General features: G+C 33.9%; 1 protein-coding gene and 1 long non-coding RNA gene across 3 annotated transcripts in view; one reads left to right on the forward strand and one right to left on the reverse strand.

Annotated features, from left to right (window-relative positions):
- LOC114337066 (uncharacterized) overlaps positions 1–19,292 on the forward strand; it is a 654,507-nt gene that overhangs the window by 348,578 nt on the left and 286,637 nt on the right. The window lies entirely within an intron of this gene.
- LOC126879098 (uncharacterized) lies at positions 7,544–8,475 on the reverse strand. Its single transcript, XR_007695974.1, has 2 exons — positions 7,784–8,475; positions 7,544–7,712 (listed from the first exon to the last, which is right to left on the reverse strand). It is a non-coding gene; the product is annotated as an uncharacterized LOC126879098 (long non-coding RNA).

Here is a 19,292-nt window from a genome sequence, read left to right on the forward strand (position 1 = left end):
ATTCGTCTTCCTCCGATGCTTCTTCTGCCATCTATCTTTCCTTGCATTATGAGTCGCAGGATGCCGTACTTCTCGCCCCGCATCACATATCCGAGGTACTGTAGTTTTATTTCTTTAATTGTAAATTCAACTTCCTTCTCTTTACCTATTCTTCTTAGTACTTCGTTGTTCGTAATTCTATCTATCCAGGAAACACTCATAATTCTTCCATAGGTCCACATTTCAAAGGAGTTAAGACGCCTCATTGTCTACACATTCAATGTCCATGTTTCCATTGCATAGTATAGTACACTGTATACGTACCATTTTGTTAGGCGTACTTTAAGAGCTAATGTTAAGTCTTTGCTACATAGGACCTATTTCATTTTCATTAAACTAGAACGTGCTTTTTCGCTTCTGACTGTGATTTCTGCATTATTTTCTGTTATAAGTGTTCCTAGGTGAGTGTACTTTTTACTCTTTCGATCTGCTGGCCCTCTACTATCAAGATCTCGTTAGTATTATGGTTGTTTTTATTAATTTTCGTAAACTTCGTCTTTTTGATATTGAGAGAGAGTCCGTACTCCCTAGTACACGTTACTATTTTACTCATGAGTCTTTGCAGGTCTTGTAAACTATCGGCTATTATTACTGTATCATCTGCATATCTGATGTTGTTAACTAAGACTCCATTTACTCTTATGCCGACTGTTTCATCCTCCAGAGTTTCTCGCATTACCTCTTCAGAATAGGCGTTAAATAATAGAGGTGATAGTATTCAGCCTTGCCGGACTCCTCTCTTTATTTCCATATCTTCAGATGTTTCTTTTTCAATTCTTACTATTGCTCGCTGATTGTAATAGAGCTGTGTTATTAGTTTTAAATCTCTTTCATCTAGGTTTTTAGTTTTCAGAATGTCCATAAGTCGATCATGTTTTACTTTATCAAACGCTTTATTGTAATCTATAAAACAGACGTAAAAAATTCCTAACACCTAATTCCTCCACTTTGTTTATTATTTCGTTGCATTAACCTTCCAGAACTCGCACGCGGACTCTAGCTCCGCACTTTTAAAAATTTGACCATAGCTCTCTAATACGTCCTAGGCCTACGTTTGTCCTAAGCCAAACTAGTTTATTCTGATATAAATACACACTTCAGGCCAAACTAGTTTATCCTGATATAATAAAGACTCACACTTCAGGATAAACTAGTACGGCCTAGTCTAAACCAATTTAGCCGAGTCGAAAGTAATTTAGCGAACACGTAAGGACTTTTACATGCGGGGATTTCTCAAATCACGTCCCAACAGGGATGGCAAAAAAATTATACATCGATATATTGTATCATATATTATAATACATCGAATAAAGATTTGATATTGTATCATATGCTATAAATCATTATAATATTCTTGTATAATGAAATAATATAAAAAATAATAAATAAAAGGATTAGGTTTTCTCCAAAGATTAAAAGAAAAGATATTTACGAATAAAATTGAGTACGAAATAATATTGTTTTCACCAATTTTGAAAAAATGTGAAAACGTTGAATTATCCACGTACGTCTGTTCGTCCGTTTGTCCGTCTGCCCGTCCGTTTGTCCGTCTGTCATTGCACTCTATTCTTCCAGTCGCTATCTCTGAGGTCTCTATCTATCATAGCATTTCCTATGTGAGTTTTCCATCCCACAGCAGGTCTTTGTCTCCGTCTTCCTCCCCGGGGATCCCATTCCAGTAATCTTTTCGGCCACCTGTGCTCCGGCATTCTTTGTACATGCCCGTACCATTTCAGGGCTCTACTTTTACTACTACAACTTTTTTGTAATTGAGCATTCTACTTTTATTCCGTTTCACATTTCGTCTGCTATTATTCTCTCCTACCTGGTGATTTTTAGACACCTTCTCATAAACTCCCATTCAACTGTATTTTATTTTGTATTATTTTTGTCACTGGCCATTCTTCCGCTCTTGTAGGGTAGTACATATTCAGCACTGTGCCCGTAAAAATACTTTTTTGTTTTCTTTAGTTAGAGTGTTCTTCCATATCAGTCCATGGAGTGCTTTTGTGGCTTGTTTTCTTCGTACTATTTTCATTTCTATATCTTTCATACAAGTGCCATCTCGGTTTATCATTTACCCTAAATACGTAAAAGTCTTACAACTCTTAATAGTGTCTTCTAAACTTACGTTTAAATCAGCAACCAGTCTGTTATCAATTACTTTCGACTAGATTAAATTGGTTTAGACTAGGCTAAACTAGTTTATCCTGATATAAAAACACACACTTCAGGATAAACTAGTTTGGCCTAGGCCAAACTAGTTTGGCATGGAGTGTGCGTCTTTATAGCAGGATAAACTAGTTTGGCCTACGCGCGATAGGAGAAACTAGTTTGGCCTAGGCCATACTAGTTTATTCTAACGCGCTTAGGACAAACTAGTTTGGCCTAGACCAAACTAGTTTGTCCTGAAATCGGGTTTGGCCGGTAACATATCCATTCCAGAGCATGATCTCTATTTCTTCAGTGTCTGATTCAGGTAGATTTTGACGAGTATTTTTTCGATAGACTGCAGTCTTGCCTTAGTCTATTACTTATCCTAAAACTCTAGGAGAAATGGTTATTGATCTTTATTTTTGATCTAAAATCGGTGCAGAACCGTTGTATGGCTTTCACAAGTGTAGGTACTCGTAATATTAACAGATTTTAGACTTTCCACTACTTGTCACAGTGTACGTAGGGGTACCGTGTCCTAAGTTTTGTTTCAATTATACAAATAATAGCATTCTCCATTCCCGGAGAATGCTAAACATGGAACTGGACAGGACACAGCGAAAGAATCAAAGACAACCGTTAGAAGAAGCGAATTATCCAATGGCGACCAAGGCAAGCAAAGAGGTAGAGGCACACCTCAAACAAGATGGACTGATCTGATCAGGACTTATGGATATCAAGCGAATGGCTGGTCACGAATGGATGAAAAAAGCAACAAACAGAAATTAATGGACACACCTAAGGGAGGCTTACATCCGACGTTGGATGGAATAGCTGTTGATGATGATGATACAAATAGATGAGTTGGTATATGCCTATCTCTTCTGTTTTCATTTAATTAGATTAAAGTGTAGATGTGGTAGACAGTAGATAGTAGAGATCTACAAATTATAACGAATCTGTATCAAAATCAGAAAGCAAGAGTAAGAGTCGAAGGAGAACTGACAGAGGAAGTAAGTATACTTAGAGGAGTTCGACAAGGGTGCATACTTTCACCACTCTTATTCAACGTCTACAGTGAAGTGATATTTCAAGAAGCTTTATTGGATTTTGTGGAAGGTATTTTGGTCAACAGAAATAGCATTAATAATATTATATATGCGGACGATACGGTCATATTTGCAAGTGATATGGAAGATTTACAGTACGTAATACAACATTGTATACAATGCATCTGAAAGGTACTGACTGCAAATGAATCTCAAGAAAACGAAATCAATGATATTCTCGGGTATAATATCACAAGAGAGTGAGAATAAATTGAAAATAATGCGACAGTTTTTTGAAAATTTTTTGCCTGGCAATAGACACGAGAGCCCGCAGGGCTCGAGTTGCTATTGTCCAATGACAAAAAGTTTGAGTAAAAATGAAGCATTATTTTCTTATTTATTCTTACTGTCGTGTGATATTCGTAAGATTTTTTTTAATACGTATATTATGAATATTTTCTATAGGAAACTGGTTGCCATTAAACAGAAACAATCTACTTAAAAAAATTCTATCGGTAATTTTCTAGAGTAGATAATTCTCAGTATAATTTTAATCTGATTGGACAGAATTAAACACGTGATCAAATATCTTACTATACGATTGGAAGTTAAAATCATTAAAATATAATCATAAAAAACACAAAATGTAGATAACCTTATCATCAATAATACAACGATCGAAAGAGTAAACAACATATAAATATTTAGGAACGTGGCTAACCGAAGATGGAGATCAATCAAAAGAAATCATATCTAGAATAGAAATGGCAAGAAAGATAAAAACACTTCACACTTCATAAAATTGAAGAACTTACTTTGCAACCGTAACCTTAATCTAGAGATCCGCACAAGAATGCTACGTTGTTACGTTTTTTTTTTACTATACTATACGGCATGGAAGCGTGGATAATAAAACAGTCTTAAATCAAAAAATTAAACTCCTTTGAGATGTGGTGCTACAGGAGAATCCACAGAATATCGTGGACTGAAAAAGTAACTTATATAGAGGTGTTACAAAGAATGAAGAAATAATGTGAAGTCATAAAAACTGTTAAAATTAAAAAGATTCAATATCTGGGTCATATAATGAGGGGCGAGAAGTACGTATTACTTAGGTTAATTATGCAAGGGAAGATACAAGGGAAGAGAAACCCAGGACGACGCAAAATATCCTGGCTAAGAAATTTGAGAGAGTGGTTCGGTTGCAGCTCATTAGAATTATTCAAAAGTGCGGCCAATAAAATTAAAATAGCGATGATGATTTCCAACCTCCGATAGGGGAAGGAACCTGAAGAAGAAGTAGATGTAGTCGATGAAAGATCGTCAAACTTAAGTGGTCCTTCGTTACTAATCAATATATTTTAATGAAATTTTTTATGGCTATTTAAAGCCACTCTCAAATCCGTGACATAGATATATATCATTTTATTCAAAATTGCCTGATAATATTTCTATGTTTTTGGCGAAGAAAAAGTATCGCGGAATGGTTGAACATTTCACTAATCATTTTAATCTATGTTCCAAAATGGTTGGCTAAAACCTCATAATTTTCCCAAACGGCCAAAACTGTGCGAAAATTGATGCGACCCACCGTGTGTCCAAGACTCTACCGATTTAAAACAGTTGTACACCAAGTTCATCTCACCTATCTCACCATAATGGCTCACGTAAAATTACAAAATATTTTGTTGTTTTTTTTTTGTTTTTTTGCCCAAAGGGGTACCGGTACGGCGTACCGGCGCGTACCGTCACAAAAACAGCACTGGTTGTAAGTCTGTATAGTATCTAATGATTGTATATCCAATATTTTTGTCACAATTTTTACCTAATGTTAGTATGATTTAGAAATGAACTGTTGTAATAATTAGTTTTAAGTCCTCATTGTAATTAATAATTTTTGTATAACCAATATTGTTTGTGTAAATTGCCATTGCAGCCGAAACACATAAATTAAAATAAAAAAAATAGGTTAGGGGTAAAAAAACGAAAAAAGAGTAAATGTAGTGTAATTTTTAATTTAAATATCTCATTCAAAAATATTTTTAAAAATAAAATAAAAATTCCATTTTTATCCAGTTGCAATGCGAAGGCAAATCCGTCTTATTTTTCACTTAGAACAGGGAGCGCAAACCAGCACTCTAAATCGACGATTTTCGACTCTATTTGGAGTCATCATCAGAGAGGCGTAGGCTTGCTGCTCTCTGCACGAAGTGCACGAAAAACCACGAAAGCTTATAACCGCATTGCAACTGACGTTTATGGAGTAGGTGACTAGCGTCATCTGGCAACTGAAAGGCAAAGTTTTCAACCTAATAGAAACATTAATAATATTGAAAAATATTAAAAATATTACTAAAAGATTTTTAATTGAAAACTTATGGACTAAACTAGGAAATGGACCAATAAGTTTTCAATTAAAAATCATTTAGTAATATTTTTAATATTTTTCAATATCACTAATGTTTCTATTAAGTTGAAAAATTTTGCCCGTGCCTAAAAAATTTTTTGTTTATTCTAAGGGATTTTCGGCTCTCGGCAATAATGTAATTTTTAATGCTGCGTTTGAGTTTTTCAAAAATATTTATTAGTTTTCTCAGGATCCAAAAAAACAATGCATTTAAAAAACATTGCAGCAGAAATTTTATGATAAGGAATCTCATCCCCTAATATTATAAGGAATTCAATAAAATAAAAAGTTTTGATTTTGCGTACTTTTAAATTTAACTCCTGGTTTATTTTTATTTATTTTTAATTTTATATCATGTTAAAAACGACTCTAGTGGATTTTAAGTCGAAGATATAGTAATCATTTTATCTGAATACAATATACAAGTTGTGGTGAGATTTTGCAATGCAAAAATTTGTCGTGAAAAAATGTATACAATACCACTTTCTAATAGAAAATACCCACGCTTAAAGTCTGGCAAACTATCTAAGATAGTCACTAATATTCAGTTGAGCGGGGTGCTATTTTCCGAGTTGAGAAATTCCATAAACAATGGATCTAAATATTTTATAAAATTAAATCTTTGTTTGTATGATTTTACAACTCGGACAATGGCACCCCGCTCAGCAGAACTATATATAAGTGGGTCATTAATATTCTCTTATTGAACTCAAATTTAAGTACAATATGTCCCACTAAATTAGAACCATATTGAGAACTTTGTTATTAATAATTTTAGGAAAAAATTATTCTTCATAAAAAGTTCTGCATGTTCTAAAATCTAAAATAAAATCATAAGATATTAAATTTCATCAATAGTATACGAGGTACTTATGCCAAAGGATATGAATTTCGCTAGTGAATAAAGTACCTTTATATCTCACAATATCGAAAATTGTTATTACGAAAATGTATTTGTAATTACAAATTATGTACCAGTATGCAATTATATTCTTCTAATTAAAAAAAATTTAAAATTTTTCTCACACTACAGACACTTAACGTAATTTTTATTTATGATGATAACTCGGTTATTATTAATTTTACGAAAAATAGTTTTCCATACAAATAGTTCTGCATTGTCTACAAACTAAGATGCAATCATAATTTCGTTCAAGAGTAAAGTACATTTATACTTCACAATATTCCAATTCGAAAGATGTAATTGCATACTCAACCACAGTTTGTAATTTCGAACAAGTTCTTATAAAAAAATTTTCAATATTGTGGAAAATAAAGGAACTTTGCTCCTGAGCGAACTTTATATATTTTGACGTAACTCGTATATAATTGATAAAATATGATATCTTATGAATCCATCTTAGTTTGGAGACCATGCATAACTTTTTATAAAGAATAAATATTTTTTGTAAAATTACTAATAACAGAGTTATCATAAATAAAAAATATGTTAGTGAGTATCCATAAGAGTATCCATTAAATATCCAATTATGAGTATCCATAATTTCAGAAAAAAATAGATTTTTTTTCGATTAGAAGCATATTATAATATAATTTTTATTTCCAAATAACTTTCTTAAAAACAATTTTCGATATTTTTTTACATACCTCGTATACTATTGATAAAATTTAATAACTGATGGTTGTATTTTGGATTTTAGAATATGCAGAACTTTTTGGGAAGAATAATTTTTTTCGTAAGATAAATGATGAAAAGGTATTCAATAATGTTTCCATCATAGAGGGACATATTTAATTACTTATTTTAATTACTATCTACGTGTGGGTTGAAGATGCATCTTTCTATTATATTCTCTTATTAAATTACAATAATTTTGACGACTTAATAAAAATTAGATTGGCTTTGACTGTATAAATAGAAATGCGGTTGAAATTTTATTTAAGAGTAAGTAGTGCGTTTAATAATCTTAAATCAGTACAACATAGTGTCATTTTGAGTAATTTCAAAAGTGTTCTCATATCTAAGTTATGAGCAATGTTTAAGCTAATTCATATTACCGCAGTGCTGTGTCCATTGATCGTGTTCACAACTGAAGTAACAACTAAAAAAAGAAATAAAATCAAAACTACAACGGTAGTTCCTAAATGTCCACATAAATACAATGATACTTACGCTCCAGTCTGTTCAACAGCCAATGTGACATATAACAACTTGTGTCTATTTAAATACGATAGATATATCAGTGGCATGTTGATGGATGTATGGAAATTCAGTACTTGCGAAGATGACTCCGATTCGAGAAACTATGAGGAATGGAAAAAAAAAGTATGGGAAGGACCCATCGGTACACCGGCCTGCCCAATATACCTCCACTTCGACAGTCTCTGACGCACAGACAAAAAAAATGGTGATGATTTGTTCTCCTGTTGATCCCTCATTATTTTGTCCTACTTTTTGGATATGAAATACGACGATAATGATTGCGCCTTTGGATGAAACTAAAGATAATATTAGTTCTTAAATAAACGGGCGTTTACGACTTTTTTGATTGATTTATTGAACTGAAGTTATATCGTCACCTGAATGTAAGAACTAGGTATCTCAAAATTTTTATATTTTGAGATATCTATACAATATAAAAAGTTATTAAAATCGGTTAGCAACTTTAAGTTTTATTGGCCACAGTGCAATATCAGAATTAATCGCCAAACCAAACGCAGAATTAATTAAATCAATAAATAAAAACTATAAAATGTCAATAAATACCCACAAATCAGTTATATAAATAGGTTATGTCTGTAAATACAATAACTTAATCGCCAAATTCAGTCGAAAAATGAATTAACTTTATCAATAAAGACTATCAAACATCCATAAATAATAAAAAATCATAAAAGTAAATTATGGCTTTAAATACAATAACAATCACCAAATTAAATAAAAAAAACTCATTAAATTAATTAATAAGGACTATATAATATAACGTCCATAAATACGAACAAACCAGAATTTGATTAGAATATGCCATTAAATTTAATAACAATAATTGCCAAATTCAATAAAAAAATTAACAAAAGTAATTAATATACAGTGAGCACGTAAAGGTTGGAATAAATTCATTTTCTCAAGAACGGACGATTTTGGAAAAAAATCCCCAAACAGGTCAATTTTTATTTTTAAATTATGACTTTTTGGCATATATATCGATGGTCTAGCGTACAAAGTTGCTAAGTGCCAATTATGGTCAAAACGTGTTATTTGGCACACCTAAACCGCATAAGACATTATTATTTTGCAAACACATGTGGCAAGTAAAATATGTCCATATTTTTTTTCTAGCGCCATCTTTCAAAAGGAATAAGTACTACGCACCTGCAGGTTTCTACAACTTATGTGTCAAGTGCACTTAGAACATTTGTACTACTAATCGAAATTCGTGAAACCTTCAGAGTTAATTACTTAACACATTTGTGCTACACCAAACACAATTAAAACTGACGTTAGATTACGTCTAATTTGCCAGTAAACGTTAAGAAAAATAGTGGTCTTGATTGTTAGCAGTTTAATTAGTGATAATGATTTCCAGAGTCACATCAACCACCTAAAAATTGTTGAACTGAAGTTCATGGAGTCGGGACATTCCTGTCTAGAGGCCGACTCAATGCATGCCACGATTGAACGAGCTAAGCGCCATAAAAAAATTTACTCAACTCGCGAGTGGTGTCTGCTAGTTTCGGCCTGTAGAATAAGACCAAGACAATACATTGTGGAAAACATGAAATTTAATGATATATTTGATTTACAAAACCTGTTAAATAGTTATGTTTTTAACACAACCATGAACACAAAAGAAGAAAAAGCGAAGTGGCTAAATATTAAATGGTTGAGATTTGACAAAGAAAAACCATCTATACTTAATACAATATAAATACTGTTTATCTCAAGAAAATTTTGAAGAAATAGAAGTAAATTGTAAGGGAAAGGCTGGAAGAAAAAGAACAAGCACAAACCTTGAACTAAACCAAAAGTATTTGACAAGACTACCAGTTTCACATAAAAAGAAAAAAGATTTGGAATATCTTTTAAATTCTAAAGTTATTCCCGATGAATACTCCCAGTTTATAAAAGACATTCCAGTGTCAACCAACAATATTCCAAGTCGAAATGAAGAGGCTGACATTTCAGATTAGACAATTCTCTATAAATATCCGATAAAAATATTAGTTTAGGATTTTTTACTTTGCCTTTGATAGGGTATTATTTTTTGTTTTTGTGTCAATAAAAATAATGATTTTTTTCAATGTGGTATTAAATTCCTTAAAATTTTTTTTTGGTACTACAAAGGTGTTAAGTAACAGCAACAATTATTATTATTATTATTATTTCGGGACCCACTAACATTTTAAGGCTCTTTAGAACTTACAAAGGTCTTCAGATGTAACAAAATATGTGAGCAATTATTAATAGGTACATGATAAAAACTATAATTTTAATAAGATATAAAAGCTTAATTTTCAACTATTGGAAAACCAACAAATTAGCACTTAGCACATTTGCACGCTAGGCCATCGATATCATACTAGTGACGTCACCCATCTGTTCGTGATGACGTCATCGATGATTTTTTTAAATGAGAATAGGGGTCGTGTGATAGTTCATTTGAAAGGTAATTCAATTATTTATTCAGTAATATAAACGTTAACATAATTATTTATACAGGGTACCCAAAAAAAATTTTTTCAATTAAATTTATTGACATAAAAAGAAGAATGTGTGTAATTTATTTAATTCAAAATACATTTTACTGCTATCCGAAAACAGGAAAAAAATGTTTATTTGGCAAATGAGTATTGTTTTCTGCTTAAATTCAATATTAAAGCAGCCACCCACCAGCCTCGTGACAATTTGAACATTTAATTTAAGCGAAAAGCAATGATTACTTTTTGTGTTTTCTGAGAGCAGTAAAATGTATTTTGAATTAAATAAATTACATACATTCTTCTTTTTATGTCAATAAATTTAATCCAAAAAAATTTGTTTTGGACACTCTGTATAAATAATTATGTTAATGTTTATATTACTGAATAGAGAATTGAATTATCTTTCAAATGAGCTATCACACGACCCATATTCTCATTTAAAAAAATCATCGATGACGTCATCACGCCCAGAAGGGTGACGCCACTAGTATGATATATATGCCAAAAAGTCGTAATTTAAAAATAAATTTGACCTGTTTCGGGATTTTTTTCCAAAATCGTCCATTCTCGAGAAAATGAATTTATTCCAACCTTTACGTGCTCACTGTATATGTAGTCTTAAAACCATCATATATGTCTAAAATACCTACACACCAATCATAAGATGTTTTGGAATACAATATCATATTAAAATAAATTTTAAGTCATAAAATTATAGTACAGTAAAAACTGAGTCAATTACGATCTGTCAAAAGCGGCCACTTGTACTAACGGCCAGATTCAAAATTTTTCAAAGCCCAAAAATAACGCCCTATGGAAATATATCATTTTTAACTGGCTTTGAAATCATGTCATTATTTGTCAAACATTATACCAGTCGAACATTAACATCATAAATACATACACACCAATCATAAGATGTTTTGAAAAAAATATCTTATTAAAATAAATTTTAAGTCATAACTTTATAGTAGGTACAGTAAAACCTGTGTCAACGGTCATCTGTCAAAAACGGCCGCCTGTACTAATGACTAGTTTTATAAACCGATAGAGTGTAGATTTCCTTATTTATGATGGGATCTGTCTAGGCATATTGACATATTCAATGAATTTTTTAAATAAGAAAAGAGGTTGTGTGCTAGCTCATTTGAAAGGTTATTCAATTATCTATTCAGTAATATAAATATTAATATAATTACTTATACAGGCTAGTCAAAAAAATGTTTTTAAATAAATTAATTTACAGAGCAAGAATAATGTATGTAATTTATTTGATTCATAATACATTTTACGGCTCTCAGAAAAGAATGTGTGTTACTTAGAAAAGTCGACGTTATGGTCTTTGGCAGAGAAATTTGCGTTTAGTGCTAAGTTAAACCGGTTAAAAGAAATTAAGGAATACTATTGGGAAAAACTGTTGTAAACATGCAAAGCACCGTTTTAAAAAAACATTTCACCGAGAAAAGCGCCTGGTCTAGACCAAATAACAAATAAAGCCCTAAAGTACTTGCCTATACGAGCTATAGTGTATTTAACAAACATAGTGAACGCGATACTGAGATTTAAAATATTCCCAAACAGATAGAAAGAGGCCCATGTCATTATGATCCCAAAACCTGGCAAGAACCACATATTCCCGCAGAATTACAGGCCAATCAGCTTATTCCCAGCGATCAGCAAGATAGTTGAAAGAATTATTCTCAGCAGACTGCAAGCGGAAACAGACAGATTAGAGATAATCCGAGAAGCTCAATTCGGATTCAGAGTAGAGCACTCCAGCGAGCTAAAAGTACTCAGAATAACTGAGTACATAGCAGCTGGATTCAACGACAAGCAGTACACTGAAGCAGCATTCCTGGATGTAAGCAAAGCTTTCGACAGAGTACGGCATAAGGGACTCATTAACAGAATGCTAGGTTACGGGTAGAGTGGGGCGATGACGAGGCTGATCTCTTCATACTTAGGCGGCCGGAATTTCAGGGTTCGGATAGGACAAGTCCTCTCCGAGCTTGGAGACCCGGAGGCTAGAGTACCATAGGGAGCAGTCCTGTCACCACTTCTGTAAACAATATACACCGCAGACGTACCAAAAACACCAGGTACCCTGATGACTCTCTATGCCGACGACACAGCGATAGTGGCCAAACACAGAAACGTAGATGTAGCAGTGACCAACCGGCAAACAGCGTTAGAAGACATCGAGGAATGGAATATAAAGTGTAAGATAGCCATCAACTCCGAAAAGACGCAAACGGTGCTATATAAGAAAGGAAGACAACAGCCAGAAGAACAACTGAGGTGCAGAACAACCCAGTCGAGTGGAAAGATGAAGCCAAATACCTGGAAGTCATCATGGACAAAGGATTAACCTTCCAAAAACATGTAGAAGCCACAGTCCAGAAGGCCAACATGGCATGAATAGCATTAAGAAGACTCACAGGCAGGAAAATTAAATTAAGATTTAAAACGAGGATAAGGTTAATAAACAGCATCATATTACCAGTACTAACTTACGCATCTCTCGCATGGGGATAAGTATGCAAAACACACAAAAAGAAGATACAAGCGGTTCACAACAACAGCCTAAAAGAAGCAGCCAAAGTCCCGAAGTACGTCGCAGAAAGATTCCTGTTCAGAGAGCTACAACAGGTGAGAGTTACAGAAATGATGACATACAAATCTAGGGTTAAATTCGCGGAGCTGAAGCAACACCCAAGCCCCATACTGCGAGAGATGCTAGGGTATGACGCTTTCCACCGATGGAAGCACAAACGTCCTATACAGCAAATAGTGGAATAAAATAAAAAAATAAAGTAAGTAAAGAGAGACACCAAGAATAAAATGAAAGTGAAAGTAAAGTGATAAAGAAGTAAAAATGAAATAGTAAATTGTTCGTAGCTCGAAACACCAAGTGCCGAAGAAACACGTATCCCAAGCGTATGTCCAATACCACGATCATAATAAAGTCAGCCTACAAAAAAATATATAAAAAAGACGCAAGCCACCAAAAAAAATATAAAAAACAAAAAAATACTTGAGCACCAAGCCATTGGACCAAGCCCAGTGGGGCCTGGTACAATGACTTGGGGCCCAAGGAAGCAATTTTTAGTTAGCGGATAAGTAATTAGAAGATAAAGACATAGAGCGCTTCACGCTGGCCTAGTTTTGAATTCGGTTAGGTCACCACATTGGAATTTTATTACCCAGGATTCCATTGTGAAGAGCATTTGGCTACGATAGTTGTGCTCCTATCGCGCATTAGCGTGCTATATGGGGGGACGGGATGGCCTTTAGCATTGGAGCGAGGTGGGGTCGTCCCTGTTTTTACTTGGGTTAAAACACCTCGCCCCAATGAATTCTTACACCCGAATGTACTTTTTCGATATGGTGGACATCTCCCACAGGTCGGGTTAAATCAAATTACTTGCTTGCTAACCAAGAGATAGGACCGCGCATTGGAAATGCTAGATCCACCTTTCACTGGATGGTCTTCCTCAAGGACTCTTGGTATAAAATTAAGAATGATGCAATGCTACGTCTTCTCTGTCCTTTTTGTGGTTTTGAATCGTGAAAACGAAAATGTGTGCAGAAAATTAAAAGCATTTGAGATGTGACCGGGTCACAAATTAGAAGGTCCTCAGAAGAATGAATCAGAATCGAGAGATACTGATCACCATCAAATATCGAAAATTACAATACTTCTGATCCAAAACTCAATCAAAATATGAACTTCTACAAGCCATCCTGCATGAAAAAATATTTCAAAAAGGAGGTCCAGAAATAAGAAGAACATACTGGTTAAAAAACCTCAGAAGCTGGTTCAAGATAACATCTGTGCAGCTTTTCCGCGCTGCTGCAGATAAGATAAAGATTTTCAGGATTATCGCCAACATACGTCACGAATAGACATATCAAGAAGAAGAAAAATTTGTTGTTGTATGTAATTTACCAAGGGTGTGTAATCAATTTTTATGTGGACTTATTGTTTATTCTGTTGATATAATATTTTTGTAAAATGTCTAAAACGATTCCATTTTTAATAAATGAAGAATTTGACAGACAGCCTGCGGAGTTAACGGAGACAGTAACAGCAATGGTTACCAGAATAACAAACAAGGAAGTAGCTCAAGCGCTTCAAAAAATAACGAAAGGAAAAGCAGTCGGACCAGATGACATTCCTGGGGAAGTACGGAGAGCATTGGGAGAGACAGGGATAAGTTGGCTAGCAGGTCTACTTAATAGAAGTATGGAAGTCGGTCAAATGCCAGACGAATGGAGAAGCAGTATATTAATACCTGTCTACAAGAACAAGGGAGACATACAACAATGTACAAACTACAGGGCTATAAAACTACTTAGCCACACCATGGAAATATGGGAGAAAGTAATTGATGGACGGATACGTGAAGAAACCAAAATATCCGATAATCAATTTGGCTTTATGCAGGGCAGATCAACAAGATATGCAATTTTCATTGTAAGGCAACTGATGGAAAAATACAGGAATAAAGAGACCAACGCTATGATGGTACTCATTGATCTTGAGAAAGCATATGATAGAGTTGCTCGAGAGATTCTCTGGTGGGCATTCAATAAGAAAGAGTCCCTGGCGAACATGTAAAGATTGTGAGAGATATGTATGAGGGAGTAACGACTAGTGTTAGGAGAGGTGTGGGAGAGACTGATAAATTTCAGGTGAAAGTAGGATTGCACCAAGGCTCGGTGCTTAGTCCTTATTTATTCTCATTAGTTTTGAACCAGATAACAGCGAAACTACAAGGTAGCATGCCATGGTGCCTAATGTATGCTGATGATGTAGTGTTAATAGGAAATAATGAAAGAGACTTACAACAAAAACTGGAACAGTGGAGACAAGCTCTGGAGGAAAAAGGTTTTAAACTTAGTAGGACAAAAAAAAAGAGTATTTGGAATTTTCATTTAAAGATGGAGTTACTACAAATAAAATGGTCTCACTGGATGGTGAAATGATTGTGAAAAGCAATAGTTTTAAGTACCTAGGATCGGTATGACAGAGTAATGGAGAAATAGATGGAGATGCGTGCAGTGGAATTAGGACTGGATGGATGAAGTGGAATGAAGCGAGTGGGGTGTTGTGTGACAGAAAATACAGGATGGATGAAGCTGAAGGGAAAATTCTATAAAACAGCCATAAGACCGGCTATGATGTACGGAACTGAATATTGGGCAGTGAAAAAGAAAGAGGAACAACGAGTGCATGTGACGATAATGAGAATGCTTAGATGGATGAGTGGAGTGACAAAGAAGGATAAAAATTAGAAATGAGTATACTAGGGGAAGTCTAGGTGTGGCACCAATTGATGCCAAAATGAGAGACCATAGGTTGAGATGGTTTGGTCATGTTCAACGTCAAGACATTAATCACCCAATACGAAGAATAGCTGAAATGCAGATTCCTGGAAGGAGTAGGAGCAGAAGACCAAAGAAGACCTGGGGGAGACGATAAGGCAGGACATGTTGGTAAAGGGGAATAAAATTGATATGACCCAAGATAGAATTGTGTGGATAAATGCAATTAGGGAAACCGACCCCGCATAGGGATAAGGCAAAGCGAATGATGATGATGCTATTTTGTATACGCAATAAGAAAATGAACACCTACGACCCAATCATATAATTAGTTAATTAAAATACAATAACCTAATTAAAATAATTTTTTAATTCATAAAATTATGTATATAATGCAAAATCTGAGATAACTGTCGAAAGAAATAATAACTTTGTCATTTACTATTTATCGTCAATGTTAAACACTGACCCACTGGCCATTTAAAAAATCCAACATGAAGATCTTGCTTTTTATTAATTTGTGCTTTTATATGACATTCTTAACCTCAGTTTTAACAGCGAAACCAGAACCCTCTGATTGTCAATGCACCTACGAAGAAGATCCAGTTTGCGATACAAAAGGAAGAGTCTATATAAGCAGATGTTATCTTGAGTGCCTCAAAACACTAGATCCTTCGATAGAATTTGGACATCTTGGATTGTGTTCAAGAAGATAAGTGTATTAAAATATAACTTGATTTATACCGAGTATAGTTGTTTTCTAGATTTTAGATTTTTTTCTAGTTTTTAGGTTTTTTATAGTATACAGGGTGTTTCAAATAGGTATGTCATAAATTAAATCACGCATTCCAGGGACAAAAATAAATTGATTGAATCCAACTTACCTTAGTACAAAAGTGTACACAAAAAAAGTTATAGCCCTTTGAAATAACAAAATGAAAATCGATTTTTTTTAATATGTCATTCTTATGGCAGCAACATCTTAAAAAAAATTAAACTGAAATTTGTGCACCCCATAAAAAATGTATGGGGGTTTTGCTCCCTTAAACCCCCTCCCAAACTTTTGTGTGCGTTTCAATTAATTCATAATTGTGGTAACAATAGTTAAACACAACGTTTTTAAAACTTTTTTGCCTCTTAGTAATTTTTCGATAAGTCAATTTTTATCGAGATGCGGCTTCTTTTTTAATATGTTTACATAAAAATTCTATGGGGATTTTGTTCCTTTAAACCCCCCAAGTGTTCGTGTACGTTCCAATTAAACTATTATTGTGGTACCATTAGGTAAACACAGTGTTTTTAAAACTTTTTTGCCTGTTAGTCTTTTTTTGATAAGTCACCTTTTATCGAGATGTGGCTTCTACTTCAAAATATACCTAAAAATGTAAATTATAAATAAATTTTCAGACTATTAACAGGTAGATCATAGGTACTTAACCATATAAAAATATGTGGTGGATTCGAAAATTATTCAAAATATCTCGATAAAAACTGGCTTATCGAAAAAGTACTAAGAGGCAAAAAAGTTTTAAAAACATTGTGTTTAACTAATGGTGCCACAATAATAATTTAATTGGAACGTACACAAAAGTTTGGGGGGTTTAAGGGAGCAAACCCCCCATAAAATTTTTATGGGGTGCACAAATTTCATTTTAATTTGTTTTTAAGATGTTGCTGCTATAAGAATGCCACATGTCGATTTTCAATGAAAAATCTCCAAGAGATTTCGATATATGAAAAAAAATCGATTTTCATTTTGTAACGTCAATGGGCTGTAACTTTTTTGTGTACACTTTTGTACTAAGGTAAGTTGGATTCAATCAATTTATTTTTGTCCCTGGAATGCGTGATTTAATTTATGACATACCTTTTTAAAACACCCTGTTTTATGCAACGAGCATTAATTTAATGATGGTCATTATGAAGCGAGTATGAGGGATGCGAAACGAACCGCCTAGCGGCGAGTTTTATAATGATAATTAAAAGCAAGTTGTATACACGATTTTTTCTCTGATCATTCACAACAAAAAATATATTCAAATTTATGCGAATGCCATATCGAGATTCTATTGGTTAAAAATCTGAATCGTAATGAAAATCTGTATCATCATGAAGTTCATTATGCATTATGATACAGGTAGTAAAATCATAATTGATATATATATAGTATCAGAATAGAAAAATTATATTTTATTATATATCAAAAAGAGAGAGAAATATGATCTGAACATTTATAGACCAATAAAATTATTGAAAACCATGTATAAGTTGCTTATAAAAATTATAACAAATAGAAGAAAACTAAGTTTTCAATCTAATAGCACACAAATCAACATCAAAAAATTTTGCTCTACATCCTACCAGGTTAAAAAACAATGGGAACCTTCTCTGGTAACACCTCCGAGGCTTCTACAATTTGCAAGCCATAACGGATGCTGAGACTAAGGAAGAAGAGGTAATTTTACAAATTTATAATTCACGTCTCATCTGCTCAACGTGGTAAAGTTCCAACGAGAACGGTTCCCTTCGTACTCCAATCAGAATAAACATGTAAATCAAAGATTATTAACCATTTTCAATTTCATTGCAACACGAAACTACAGCCGCATCATTATTCTAGTTCAATAAGAGAGTGCAGAAACACCTCTACCGGTTTCGAAACTTATTAGTCTCTCATCAGGAGAGACTGCCCTCTCTGACCCAACTAGGACAAACCTCGGCGTGCAGTTACGGATTGCAACGAACGAAATGGCAGGGATGCCCTATCGACAACTGCTAGCAAAATACTAAGTTTTCAATCTAATACCACACAAAATATAAAAAAATGTTGCCCTAAATCCTACCAGGTTGAAAACAATGGGAATCTTCTCTGGTAACACCTCCGAGGCTTCTACAATTTGCAACCAATAACGGATGCTAAGACTAAGGAAGATGAGGGAATTTTACAATTTATATTTCACGTCCCATCTGCTCAGCGCGGTATAGTTTCAACGAGAATGGTTCCTTCGTAGTTCAATCAGAGTAAACATGTAAATCAAAAATTAATAGCCATTTTCAATTTCGTTGCAACACGATACTACAGCCGCATAATTATTCTAGTTCAATCAGAGAGTGCAGCAAGTACCTCTACCGGTTTCGAAACTTATTAGTCTTTCGTCAGAAGGCATATATGCTGCTCTCTGACTGTACGCCGGGGTTTGTCCCAGTTGGGTCAGAGAGAGCAGCATTATGTGCCTCCTGATGAGAGATTAATAAATTTCGAAACCGGTAGAGGTGCTTTCTGCACTCTCTGATTAAACTAGAATAATGATGCGGCTGTAGTTTAGTGTTGCAGTGAAATAGCAAATGGTTATTCATTTTTGATATAACAAATAGATTAACAGGAAAGCTAGACGGATAGCAATGTCGAGATGAAGCTGGATTCAGAAAGGGATACAGCACAACAGATCACTTATTGCTAACAATGAAAATAACCATTGAACGCGCTTATGAGTAAATAATACCGCTATATATTTGTTGATTTTGAAAAGGCCTCTGCCAGTATTAAACACGGGGCCGTACAATCCTTGCTAATAAATTGAAGATCGACTATCGATACACCGAAACGTTGAAAAACATCTACGAAAAAGCAACAATTCCAATAAAACATCCAC

The sequence above is a fragment of the Diabrotica virgifera genome, chromosome 1 (assembly GCF_917563875.1).
Source record: "Diabrotica virgifera virgifera chromosome 1, PGI_DIABVI_V3a".
Lineage (NCBI taxonomy): Eukaryota > Metazoa > Arthropoda > Insecta > Coleoptera > Chrysomelidae > Diabrotica > Diabrotica virgifera.